This window comes from Podarcis tiliguerta, assembly GCF_965153285.1.
Source record: "Podarcis tiliguerta genome assembly, chromosome: 8".
Lineage (NCBI taxonomy): Eukaryota > Metazoa > Chordata > Lepidosauria > Squamata > Lacertidae > Podarcis > Podarcis tiliguerta.
In genome coordinates this window covers 36,386,204-36,398,351 of record NC_139541.1, presented here as the reverse complement: position 1 = coordinate 36,398,351, position 12,148 = coordinate 36,386,204, and the positions used below count along the sequence as shown (strand labels likewise).

Sequence of the window (12,148 nt, the reverse complement as noted above, 5' to 3'; positions counted from 1 at the left end):
CCTTCAGTGGCAGCGTAACCCCATCAAGAGCAGGCAACCTCCCAGATCGACTGAGTCCAGGCTGGCCGTTGGTTTCTCCCGGGTGCAGGAGGTTCTGTAGGTGAACTTCCTGTCTCATGGAAATATTGGCTGAGAGGCAAGGTCTCCTGGACTTCTAGTGCATCTTGTGTTCCTAGTCTTGCACTTTGCTTCTGCTTCTTCCCTTGTTCTCTGCTCCTGCCTTCTGTATTGCCCTCTACTCCTGAGTTCTCCTTGGTTCCTGGCTTCCTCTTTGATGCCCCAGCCCTTACATTAGTTGAGGGTGAGATGAGATTAAAGGCAGGGGAAGGCAGTCTATATTCAGCCAGAGCAGGTCTACTGCTTACAGGACAGAAAAGTGAGCAAGCTTTTATAGAGAGTGAGTCACATGACCAACTCTGGCCAATGGCTGTAAGGGGGTTGATGGCCCTGACTTCAGCCTAGTTCCAGGCTTCAGCCAGAGTGCAGGGAGAACTTGGTGGTGGTTGTGCAATTATTGTCTTCATACTGCTTTTCTTCTAAAGAACTCAGGATGCGTGCTCCCCTTTTATTGTCACAATGACCCTGTAAGATAGATGATATGCAGAGAGTGAAAGTGACTGGACCAAAGCCATCCAATGAGCTTCACAACAGAGTGGGGGTTTCAAACCTAGGTCTCGCCAGTGTTTGTCCAACATTAGAAGAGTTCTGCTGGATCAGACCAAAGTTCTATCTAGTCCAGCATTCTGCTGCCCACCAGGGCCATTCAGAGGCCTCCAGGAAGCCCAGAAACCGATGTCAGCTATTGTGACATCCTGATTTTGTTACTGAAAATAGCATGGCTAGACCTTCTGCCTTTGATCTGTGCTATCTTCCTTTAAAGCCACCTAAGCTAGTGACCCTCACTGCACCTTGCAGCAGTGAGTTCCATAGGTTAATTGCATAAAGCACTCGCTTTTGTTTGTCTTGATCTATTGCCCATCTATTTCCTTTGGTGACACTGAGGTCCAATGCAGTCTTCCCAGCTGTATGAGCCCAACCAACAGCATAGCCGATAGCCAATGCGATGGAGTTGTATAGCCCAAAACATCTAGAGGGCACCGGGTTGGAAAAGTCTGTCCTGATGTTATGAGAAAGAGAAAAAGTTTGCATACACATTGCCCCTGTGTGTATTTACTGATGTATCTATAGTCCATATGTACACACACAAACACACACACACATACACATATGCACATAAACACATATACTGGTATATGTATGTATACATATGTATCTCAAGGGGTATGCAATCTATAAGAATAAAATCAGCAAATAGCACCCATAAAATGTCAGTTTGCCTCCGGGATGTTGCCAGTGGAAAGTGCAGCATTCGTCCACCACTTCTTAGCTAGCTAGGGCTTGCAATTAGACCTAAGGGAAGCAACCAGCCACTTGTTTGCTGCCCTTCAGCCTAATGGGGATGGTGGGAATTGGGCTTGGAGGGAGCACACATTTTCCAAGCTCACCCAGTGGATCCTTTAAACTGCAAGTGAGACTGCTCTGAAGTTTAAAGGATGATGCATGGTTTGGAGAGGATAGTTTTGACTTTAGAAAACACAGGTACATCTGAGCATGCATTTCATTGAAAGCAATAGGGGTGCATTCCAAAAGAGCTGAACATATGATGTACACCGGTAATCCTTAGCATCTACTTAGTTAGCTCTGCCTTGGGCACTGGGAGCTGGGGAAATGGATCCATGTTTAAGGTTAGAAATCAACAACATGTATTTAAATTATTGGGAGCGAGGAGTAGGAAAGGAATTTTTACAAAGTAGAAGCAAAATACTAAAATGTATTTTCTCTCTCTTCCTACCCTTGTTCCTTTTCACAGTGGGATGTCTTGTGTAATTTAGTAGGTGGGTGATGCTGAGAGAAAGTCGGAAGGGGGCTCTCCAAAAGTGCCTGTAGCAGCTGTTGGAACTGGTAGCTGCTACAGTCACAATAGGCTCCCCATGGGTCACATAGAGCCTTTTTCAATAGCTCCTGTGTGAACTCTCCAAGTCAGCAAGTCAAAACAGGTCAGAAGTACAAATATTTCTGCTTCAGTTATTTGTAGATCGTACCCCACATGTCCAGGTTGGACTAAAGAAAGGAGGTATTTTTTGTCTAAATACCATAAGCCTTATTGTTTTAGTCTCTGAGAGGCAGGAATCTAGCTTTAAGGTACATGGAAAGATAATGGATTTAAATATAATCTGGATGTAGCTGGATAATTTCTGCAACTGTCTTTCATCCAAAGTTTCATAGGTATTGAGCATTTCTGAATAAAGCATAAGCTTGGAAAAGAAGTTAAAGCTAGAGAAAATGTGCATGCATTTAAATATTAAACCATCCTTCCTAATGTCTTATTCTTATGATTCAGTCCTTTCAAACTGGCACAATATGTTAAAGAGTTTCTCTTCCTAGTATCTCCCACTGTTTGTGCCATTAAGCAGTGCTGGAGTCTTGCTTATATGAGGTGTTACGATTTCCTGATGACTGGTTATGTTATTTATGATGCAAAGAGTGTTAATCCTATGGCAATTAACACCCAATTTGGCTCAACAGCATGGTGATGATGGTGGTTAAAGATCTGCCTCCCCCCCTTTAGGTGTTCAGTGTGTGTTCCTGATTGGCTATGTTTACTTTTGAGGTTCTTTAGGCTAAGCATTTCCCTTTTTGATTTGGAAGTTGCTGTATCTTTCATATTCTACAATGTATTGTTAAGAATTGGCACCAGATGTAGCCAGATAGGTGGATAAAGCAGAGCTGAGATGACTCGCTGCCCACACCAACAGTTTTCCAAAATCTGCAGATCGACTCCAGAATTTATTATTATTTTTATTATTTTCTCAATTTTTCCACCCTGGGAATCTGGGGAAATTCTTGGGCCAATCCAAGGAAAGCTTCACAGAGCTCATCTGTCTCTCAGTAGCTTTTCTGGCCTGTTGCTGTGCTTGTGCATTGTATCCTGTCTCTCCCCCACCCCGTGTGTGTGTGTGTGTGTGTTTGTTATTTGTCTCTGCAAAGCAGAGGAAAAGCCATACAGTTAGCAGTCTTGACAGAAAGTGTTGAGGCACATCAGACAATTAGCCTCACTTTGCCGGACAGAAAGCAGAAATGCTTCCCAACCACCACCTTTTGTTATACCTAGCTGTGTTTAAAGTATATCCTTGCACATGGCATTGTGGCTTTCAGCATGACTTTCTGTTTAAGGTTGTTTTACTGCCGTCTGCCAGTCAACCGTTGGCTTGTGGTTAGCTGTAGTTCTCTTATACAAATATGAGACATTCTTTCTGTTGTTACACACTTACACACACACACACACACACACACACACACCCCTTTCCTTCTGTTCCTGCTAACCTTCCATCATATATCATTAGTTTCACTCGTGCTCTTAAAGGAGTGATCTGTGCTTCTATTGTTTCCTCTCAAGAAGCCTAGGGAAGGAGAGGTAAGAAGAAGGACATTCCCCAAACCACAGAAAAGCACAATGGATCATTTAGACTACAGTTCTAACCATGCCTAGTCAGAAGCAGACCCTGCTGATGCCCAAGTAAGTGGGGTTAGGATTGCAACCTTAGTCAGCTGTACTTGGGATGTGGACATGTGTTTTGGGCAGCGGTGGCTGCTCTCTCTGTTACAGAGATTGGAGGTATTCCTTATTCTCTTGTCACCTGGGCTGGATTCAGATAACCTGGTGCGCTGCTGGAAGCCATTGCAAGGACTCCTGATAGTGCAACAGGACTTCCCCCTCTCCTTCCCACTTCTGCCTCCTCCCAATCCGCTCTCAAGGGTTGGGAAGAACCCCCAGAGGTGAGAAACTGCTGCACTTGCAAGTGGGAATGCTTGTGTTGATGGAATGACCTTTTTAGCACCATGTAGTATTCCACCTCCTACCTTGAACCTTTTAAAGTGCTAGGGTCACATTCCCTTGTGGGCACACCTGTGGTGGATGGGGCCAGATGCATTTGTACAGTAGGTTACATTCCAGCCATGTGAAATCCAGAAGTTTCCATATGGGGACATGCCCCCATCCACACACCCATCTATACATCTTGTAGACAAGCGAGATGCATTGTCACAGTTCAGGAACACATTCAAGCCAGCAAAAACACTCGTTGAGGGTAAGATCTGACGAGGAACCAAAGGACCACATAAAAAGGCCTTGGAAGACCACATTTGGACCTTAGGATTGAGGTCCCCACCCTTACTATAGAACCATCAGTGTGATTCATGGAGTAGGACTCTAAAATATGGTAGACAGGAAACAATAGAGAAAGGAGAGGGAAGCAGCCTGTGATGTACAGCTGTTTCAGTTTCCTACGCCAAGTAGGCAGCCTTTGCCAACCTGGTGCCCTCTGGGTGTTCAGGGCAGCAGTTCTAGGAATGGATCCATATTCATGGAAAACTTCTGCTCCATTTATAACTGTGATTCTGAAGTCCTCCTTTCATTCCTTGATTTTTTTTAACCAATCTCTATTCTTAAAACCAGATAAATACTCATTTTTAGACTTTTGAAATAAAAAAGAATACAATTGTGGAAAGTTCAATGCATCTATTCTATAATATGGCCATCTTAAACTCTCCACCATTATCTCTCTTTAAAGAGGACTTGGTTGTCACTGTGTTCCAGATCCACACACCACACACCCCTCCCCATATACTTAAAATCTTTGTTCCTGGGAAGAAAAACGAACTTCTGAGCCTGATATTGCCGGTATAGCTGAGTGTAAAGAAATTCTGAATCCTATCCTTTGAGTAAATTCTCAATCTGACACAATAAACATCAGGAGATTGAATTCACCTAATATATTCTTAATCTCAAATAGAGAAAGGGGGGAAAATGAAACGTGAAACGATTCCCACTGGGGATGCTGTAAATCTTACAAAATACATACGCTTTCTGTTTCAGCATACATCAAAGCAAGGTGGCTCCGGAGATTAGAATATGTTTTTAATCTTAGTTTGATGAGCAAAACTTTCACTGTAATATTTATTATGAGTGGCTTCACTTGTGTTGCCTCTTTTCTTTGTTCTGTTTATACACGGCTTCCTTTCTTCCTGGGGGGAAAAAGAGAGGGAGGGAGAAGAAGTTGGAAGTATCACTTTTCACAAAGCGAAATGATAGTGCAGTGGTCTGTTCATTTTAAGACCAATTGTAAGTCCACGTGGCAGATACAAACTTTCCTTTTGTTGTGCTACCTCCCCAAGGAAAATGCTGCTTTCCAATAGCTTCCCATGACTGCTTCTCATTTCTGTAGGAGTATCAGTAGGTTCAGCTGACTGTGGGAGGATCAAACGGGGAAGGCGAATGGTGGGATTGAGAAATGTAGCCAATATCTTTTGTTGTTTGCTTAGAAGTTCTGTTTGTTTCCTATGATATTTTCCCCCCCTTCCAGGGCTCTGCCACAGAAGAGACACAGGGTAGGGGAAAACAATGGATGTTTTTGTCCTGTGTCACACAATCTTTTCCCTTCCTCGACCCCTTGAAGATACTTGGGCTGGGAGGTCCAAAGACCCCGCCCCACACACTGAAAAAATGTGCAAAGCTAGCTCTGATCCCAGCAGCTACACCCCCATATTCCGCTTGTCAGAAGTGGCTCTGAATACATACTGGTCTACATGTATAGAGTTCCTCTGTGTGGGAGTGGGGGCTAACTGGACCAGGGTTCCACCACATGTGAAGGAGCTCTGTACCCATACATGTGTACCCTCAAGACCCTATTATTGCAAGGCACTCTATGTGGGGCTACTCTTGGGCCTGGCCCAGAGGCTCCAGCTGGGGCAAAATGCTGCGGCTCGATTGTTGATGGGGACAGACTATCGCCAGTTCATAACTGCAGTGCTCAATAGCTTGCACTTGGTGCTTATACAGTGATACCTTGGGTTAAGAACTTAATTCGTTCTGGAGGTCCGTTCTTAACCTGAAACTGTTCTTAACCTGGGCTTCTGGGAAATGATATATAATGAACTGAAAAAGATGTTGAAATATACGTTTGTTAAAAAACCAGAGGCCTTCCTATTAGGAATGGTAGGAAACAAAATTAATAAGAGAGACTGTAAACTGTTTCAATACGCAGTGACCGCTGCAAGGATACTTCTGGCCCAAAGATGGAAGCAGGAAGAAATCCCAAGAATGGAGAAGGAAATTGACTGAATATGCAGAATTGGATAAATTGACTGGGAAGATTCGATACCAGAAAGTTTATCGAGGACTGGGGGAGATTTACAGAATATCTGAAAAGCATATGTGATGTACAGACAACGCTTGTTGGTTTTGAAAAGACTCTGTGAGAAAGTAAGAAATATTGTAAAAAAGAGAGTAAGAGGGAAAAGGAGTTCTTAAAGGCAATATTAAGTTTAGAACTCCGTTAATAATAGAAACTTTAAGGAAAGATTAACAGAAAAACTGAGGGAGTCAAAAACTGAAGAATCAGTGATAAATTATGTGTTGATTGTATAAAATTGTTTGGAAAATGAATAAAAATTATTAAAAAAAGAAAAGAAACTGTTCTTAACCTGAGGTACCACTTTAGCTAATGGGGCCTCCCGCTGCTGCTGCTGCACCGCCGCCGTGTGATTTCTGTTCTCATCCTGAAGCAAAGTTCTTAACCTGAGGTACTATTTCTGGGTTAGTGGAGTCTGTAACCTGAAGCATCTGTAACCCGAGGTACCACTGTACATTAGCAGCCTAGCTCAAGATTCTTGTATCACTTTACAATGCATTAACCATTTGGGCCCAGGATATTTCAAGGACCACCTATTCCCTTGTATCTCTACCTGATCACCGAGGTTTTAGGGTAGTCCGTGTTAGTGGGTCCACATTGGCTTGTATCCACCAGGAACCATGCATTCAGTATTGTGGGACCAATTTTATGGGACTGCCTTCCAGCTGGGGTCAGACAAACCCCTTGCACCTGAACTTCTGGCAGCTGCTGAATACTTTTTTTATTCCAGCAGACATTTTACTTGATATTTGAATTTATAGTCTTCACTGATTCCTATATATATATTGTATTGTATCTTTGTAAACCATTTAGGGACTATTGTAGTTAAGTGGTATAGAAATTGAGACAGTTCAGGAATCGGTGATCTATTTTCACTGTGTGTGTGGTAGACCAATAAATGAAGCTACATCACCTGGGCTATTATTTAGCCAGGAGGGCTAAACAGCTTGCAAGATCCCGTGCCCTTCTTGTCTGAATTCTCTTCCTGGGCAAGGCAACATTTATGCACGGTAAGCCTTTGTTTATTTCCACATGCAGACACACTCAATCCAGATAGCTCAATGAAGATGTCAGCCCAGGATGCCGCAGCGGTGAAAAAGGCAAATTCTGTGCTAGGGATCATTAGGAAAGGAGCTGAAAATAAAACTGCCGATATCATAATGCTGTTACACAAATCCATGGTGTGACCGCATTTGGAATACTGTGTGCAGTTCTGCTCGCTTCACCTCGAAAAGAAAATTGCAGAGGTGAAATGGGTTCAGAATACGGCAACCAAAAAGTTTTTCTTCCTCTCATTTATAGCACTAGAACTCATGGACTGAAGGTAGGAAGATACAGGACATATAAAAGGAAGGACGTCTTCATGCAGTGCACAGTGGAACCTGCTCCCATAGGAGGCAGTGATGGCTACCATCTTGGATGGCTTTATAAGAAGAGGTTTAGACAAATTCATGGAGAACTGGAGGCAGTAATGTTTCTGAACACGAGTTGCTGGAGGAGACCACAGGAGGAGGGAGTGCGCTCTCATGCTTCAGTCCTGCGTGCAGGTTTCCCACAGACATCTGCTTGACCACTATAAGAACAGAATGCTAGACTGGATGGGCCAATGCTCTTCTTGTGTTCCCTGTTTTACTCTTTTCTGTTGCCAAACCGAGTGGCTCATGTTTAAAAATGACTATGCAAAAGCCGCAAAGAGGTGCCCAGATGGTGATACCTGGTATCACGACACAGCCTAATTGATCAGAAACTACCAGGCATAAATCGGGCAATCTGCTCTCTCCCTCCTCCCTTTGTTTTGTTTTTACCCCCCCCCCTTAATAAAAACCTAAAATTTCAAGTTGCCGGAGTGAAACACGCCACATCTTTAGAGGTCAGATGGGGCTGAAACTCGAACAGCTGTCTGACAAACATCCTGGATTGTTTTTAATTGTCTCCCCTTTCTTTGACAGCAGTAATTCTTGTTTATATTGTCAAGAGGCTTTTTCCCTCAGCGCAAGTGCGCCATCCTCCGAGGTCACATGCTTAACCCCTTGGCATGGCTACAATATAAATGGCCCCCTTTTGTTTTCATTAATACGTATCCAGAGTAGTATATGGGCAGAATGCAAGGCAAGGGGGCATTCACAATACTTAAATAACTTATTGTTAAAAGGGAGGAGGACCAAAGAAAGCATATTTTTTTGTCTCTGTCTCGTGGTGGGTTGGTGCAGGCCGCTTGATTGATTTGCCAAGGGAGAGGACTTTTGTGTGGCATGTTGATCTTTTGACCTGGAATACATCTTACTGACCTTACAGGTTCACTCTCTTTCTTCCTCTCTTAAGACAACTTTTGTTATTCTAATACATCCAAAACAGTAGGAATAGCTAAGGTTGGCTTGTTTTTGGGCCCACCCCAAAGGTGCTGGCTTGGGTGGGGGGGTGCACAGACTGCTTGCATTCTTTTTTCATACCTTAACACCTGATGTGCCACCAGATAAAATTTCTTTGCAACACAAGAGAAATGGGACACCCAAATGAAACAATTCCCAGAGGGGTAGCCATGTTATTTAGTTTCTTAGCAGCAAAAACAATCCGAGAGTCTTGTGGCACCTTTTAAAGACTAACAGATTTAGTGCGGCTTAAGTCGTCGTGGACTCAAGCCCACTTTGTTAGATGCATGAAGTGTGAATTCTTAGCTGGCAGGAACATAGAGGAGAAAATTATAATGTGGAAGTTGAATGGCAATAAAGATGATGATGATGATGATGATGATGATGATGATAATGATAATAATTAATAATAATTTATTATTTGTACCCCGCCCATCTGGCTGGGTTTCCCAGCCACTCTAGGCGGCTTCCAACAAAGATTAAAAATACATCAAAATGTCACACATTAAAAACTTCCCTGAACAGGGCTGCCTTCAGATGTCTTCTAAATGTCAGGTAGTTGTTTATCTCTTTGACATCTGATGGGGGGGGGGCGTTCCACAGGGTGGGTGCCGCTACCTAGAAGGCCCCCTGCCTGGCTCCCTCTAGCTTTGCTTCTCGCAATGAGGGAACCACCATAAGGCCCTCGGCGCTGGACCTCAGTGTCCGGGTGGAATGATGGGGATGGAGACGCTCCTTCAGGTATACTGGGCCGAGGTGATAATTGGAGCTTGAATATATGCTGAATAGACACTCTAGCCTTTTACAGTAGTAGAATCATAGAATTGTAGAGTTGGAAGGGATCCTAAAGGTCATCCAGTCCAACCTTTTGGGCTCTGACTACTGGCCTGGTTGGGTCACAACGTTAATCTCTGCTCCTGCAGGACCCTGTCATTTATCAATGCAAACTCTTCCACTGAAACCTGAGGTTGTGCATTCCGCTGCAATATGGCAGTTCTGTATGTTTCCAGGTCATTAAAAAATATGCTTCCCCCAACCCCCTGATTTTTCTTTAAAAAAGTTTGAAAGTTTATTTTATTTTATTTAAGAATGTAAATAAGAATTTAGGGTTTGGGGCTTCTGCTTTAGAACCACCAAACTCCTTGATGTGTTTCAAGTGTGCTTTCTGAAAGACATACTGGCTCATTCTTAGCAAACCCAGCTGAGGAATATGCCCTTGGTATTTTTATATGAAAGCTTCATTTTGCAATTGTTCCTCTGTGTAAATGGAACGTATAAATATACCGAGGAAGGCAAAGGAAGCTATTATCTCTAGAAGATGAGCCAATAATATATGCTTATCAAAGCAGAACACTGCTCTGAAAAACTGCAAGTTATACTTCAGTGAGGATTCATGCCAGAAGCAAGAGCAGTTTACGGTGGTCTCGCCCCTCCCCCCTTTCAAATTGCATTAATCAGGGTAAAAAAACAAAAGCATCTCTCTCTTTCTGTTGTTCATGTTTGTTTACCTAATTGCAGCTGAAGAAAAATCCAGGTATAGATCTCTGAAATGGAAGCTTAATTACTGGGTTACTATTTTTGCATCCAAAGTGGAAATACTGAATGTGTGAAGCGAGGGAACAGGACCACCTCCCCCCACCCCGACCTTTGCAAATTCATGAGTTCTTCTACACAGAGAATAGAGACATGCAGTTTGTTTGTGCATAGGCTGTTTCCCTGAAACAGTGACCCTGCAAAATCTGGCATTCTGACCTTGGTTTCCAGTAGTTTTTGGATGAGCTTAGGGTTGCTTTGACTCATAGCTAAGGCAAGACTGGCTGTTCATGTTCTCACAAGTATGAACACAGGAAGCTGCCTTATACTGAGTCAAACCATCAGTCCATCTAGCTGACTATTTTCCACATGGACTGGCTGTGGCTTCCCAGGGCTTTGGGCAGGAGACAATTCTGGATATACTTGGGATTGAACCTGGGACATTGTATTCTACAAGGAATTCTTGACTTAGTTCTTCCATAGGGAACATATGTTCAGCCTTGTAGGCAATCTTTGGGTTCAGGATACCGAGGCTGAGGAACAAAATCACACACTATGCTATAGTCTTCTATTCAGAATGTTTGCAAATATGGTGACTTGTTTCCCTTGTGAGACGTTAGACCCTCAGCTGGATCCTTTTGCAAATGAGACTTTCTTTGTTGTGTCCTCTTGCTTTCAAAAAAGATTTTCACCACCATCCTGACACACACATTCCTGAATGTTATTTACACTTCGTATTATCTTCTGTCTCTGGGTTCACTACATCTTTTGATGGTTTTGATGTTTTGAGAGGTGAGGGAGATCACAGGCTAATCAGAATCCTGTTCATCTATAGATCTGACAGTACAAGTCCAGGTCTGACCAACTGGAGCATCTTTTCCAGCTCGGTTCTCACACTGGGATGGAAAGTCATGGCAGAAAACTTGTGCCACCAACACAGTGATGAACAAATATGTCAATTTCTGTTTCTCATTTCTTCAGCATTTAGTTCAGTTCTCCACATTTTTGCATTCATTTGCAATTTGAAAACAAAAAGTCTGCATGGAAACGAGTCAGTATCGTAGTGCAAATTTCCCCTACTACCGACATTTTTCAAGCAATGCTAGCTAAAATAATGCAATTTATATGTTATTTTCAGTAATACGGCCATTTTAAAGTGCAGTTCCTTTAATCTGCACCTTTTTTTGGTACACATTATTAGGCTGGAGAACTGCATCACAAAATCCAGGTCAGTGCTTAACGTCGAAGTATAACTGTGCTTTGGTTCACATACTGCTTGGAAATTAGGTAGGTTATCATCATTAAATCTGAAATGAATTGAATTTCTACCCCATTCCTACCAACTCATGGATCACTGTCCAAGAGACCCTCCTGCCCCTTTCTGAAACTGGAAGACCTCTGTACCTTGAGGTCCCTTCCAGGTGCTGCTCTGATTCCAAATACAAAATTCCTCAGCAGCGACTAACAGAGCTCTGCTTTGGAGGGTGTGGGGAGATATCAGGGAGCAGGAGTGTGTGCACAGTTGAATTTATTTTTTAAAGTTGATGATCAGGGGACCCAGCCCAACCCTTATTCCCAAATGAGGGATCATTCCTTGACACAGCTATTTGGCTGAGGCCCAGTGTGGATGGATATTTGCTTGAAAGGTCAATAAAGGTTTTCTGTGGACAGCTGCTGTATCTTTTACCACCTTTGTTATCGGTTGGCATCTGCCTGTCTCGGGAGACAATGTAAGTGTGCACCTTTGGTGGTGAAGCCAAACCGCTGGAGAGTTACAGTGTCTGCTGTGGCTGTAGAGACCAATACAGGAGAGGCATGTTTTGTTGCAGCTGGAGTAGAGGACACATCCAGTTGTGCTGTTGCAGGTGTAGCATGGTGTTTTTTCTTTCTGCATTCCTCCCAGCGGTCATTCCACTACTGTGGATACACAACCAGATAGTCTGTCTCCAGGCCCTGTGGTCATCCATAAGGGATTCCCACAGGGAAGGGTTAATG

At 43.3% G+C, this 12,148-nt stretch overlaps 1 protein-coding gene and 1 long non-coding RNA gene across 13 annotated transcripts in view; both read left to right on the top strand.

Annotated features, from left to right (window-relative positions):
- The window catches only part of FTO (FTO alpha-ketoglutarate dependent dioxygenase), a 258,262-nt gene that overhangs the window by 89,727 nt on the left and 156,387 nt on the right, over window positions 1–12,148 (top strand). The gene's annotated exons all lie outside the window — the stretch shown is intronic.
- LOC310682810 lies at window positions 3,250–8,088 on the top strand. The gene is made up of 2 exons (XR_014514185.1): window positions 3,250–3,577; window positions 7,554–8,088. It is a non-coding gene; the product is annotated as an uncharacterized lncRNA (long non-coding RNA).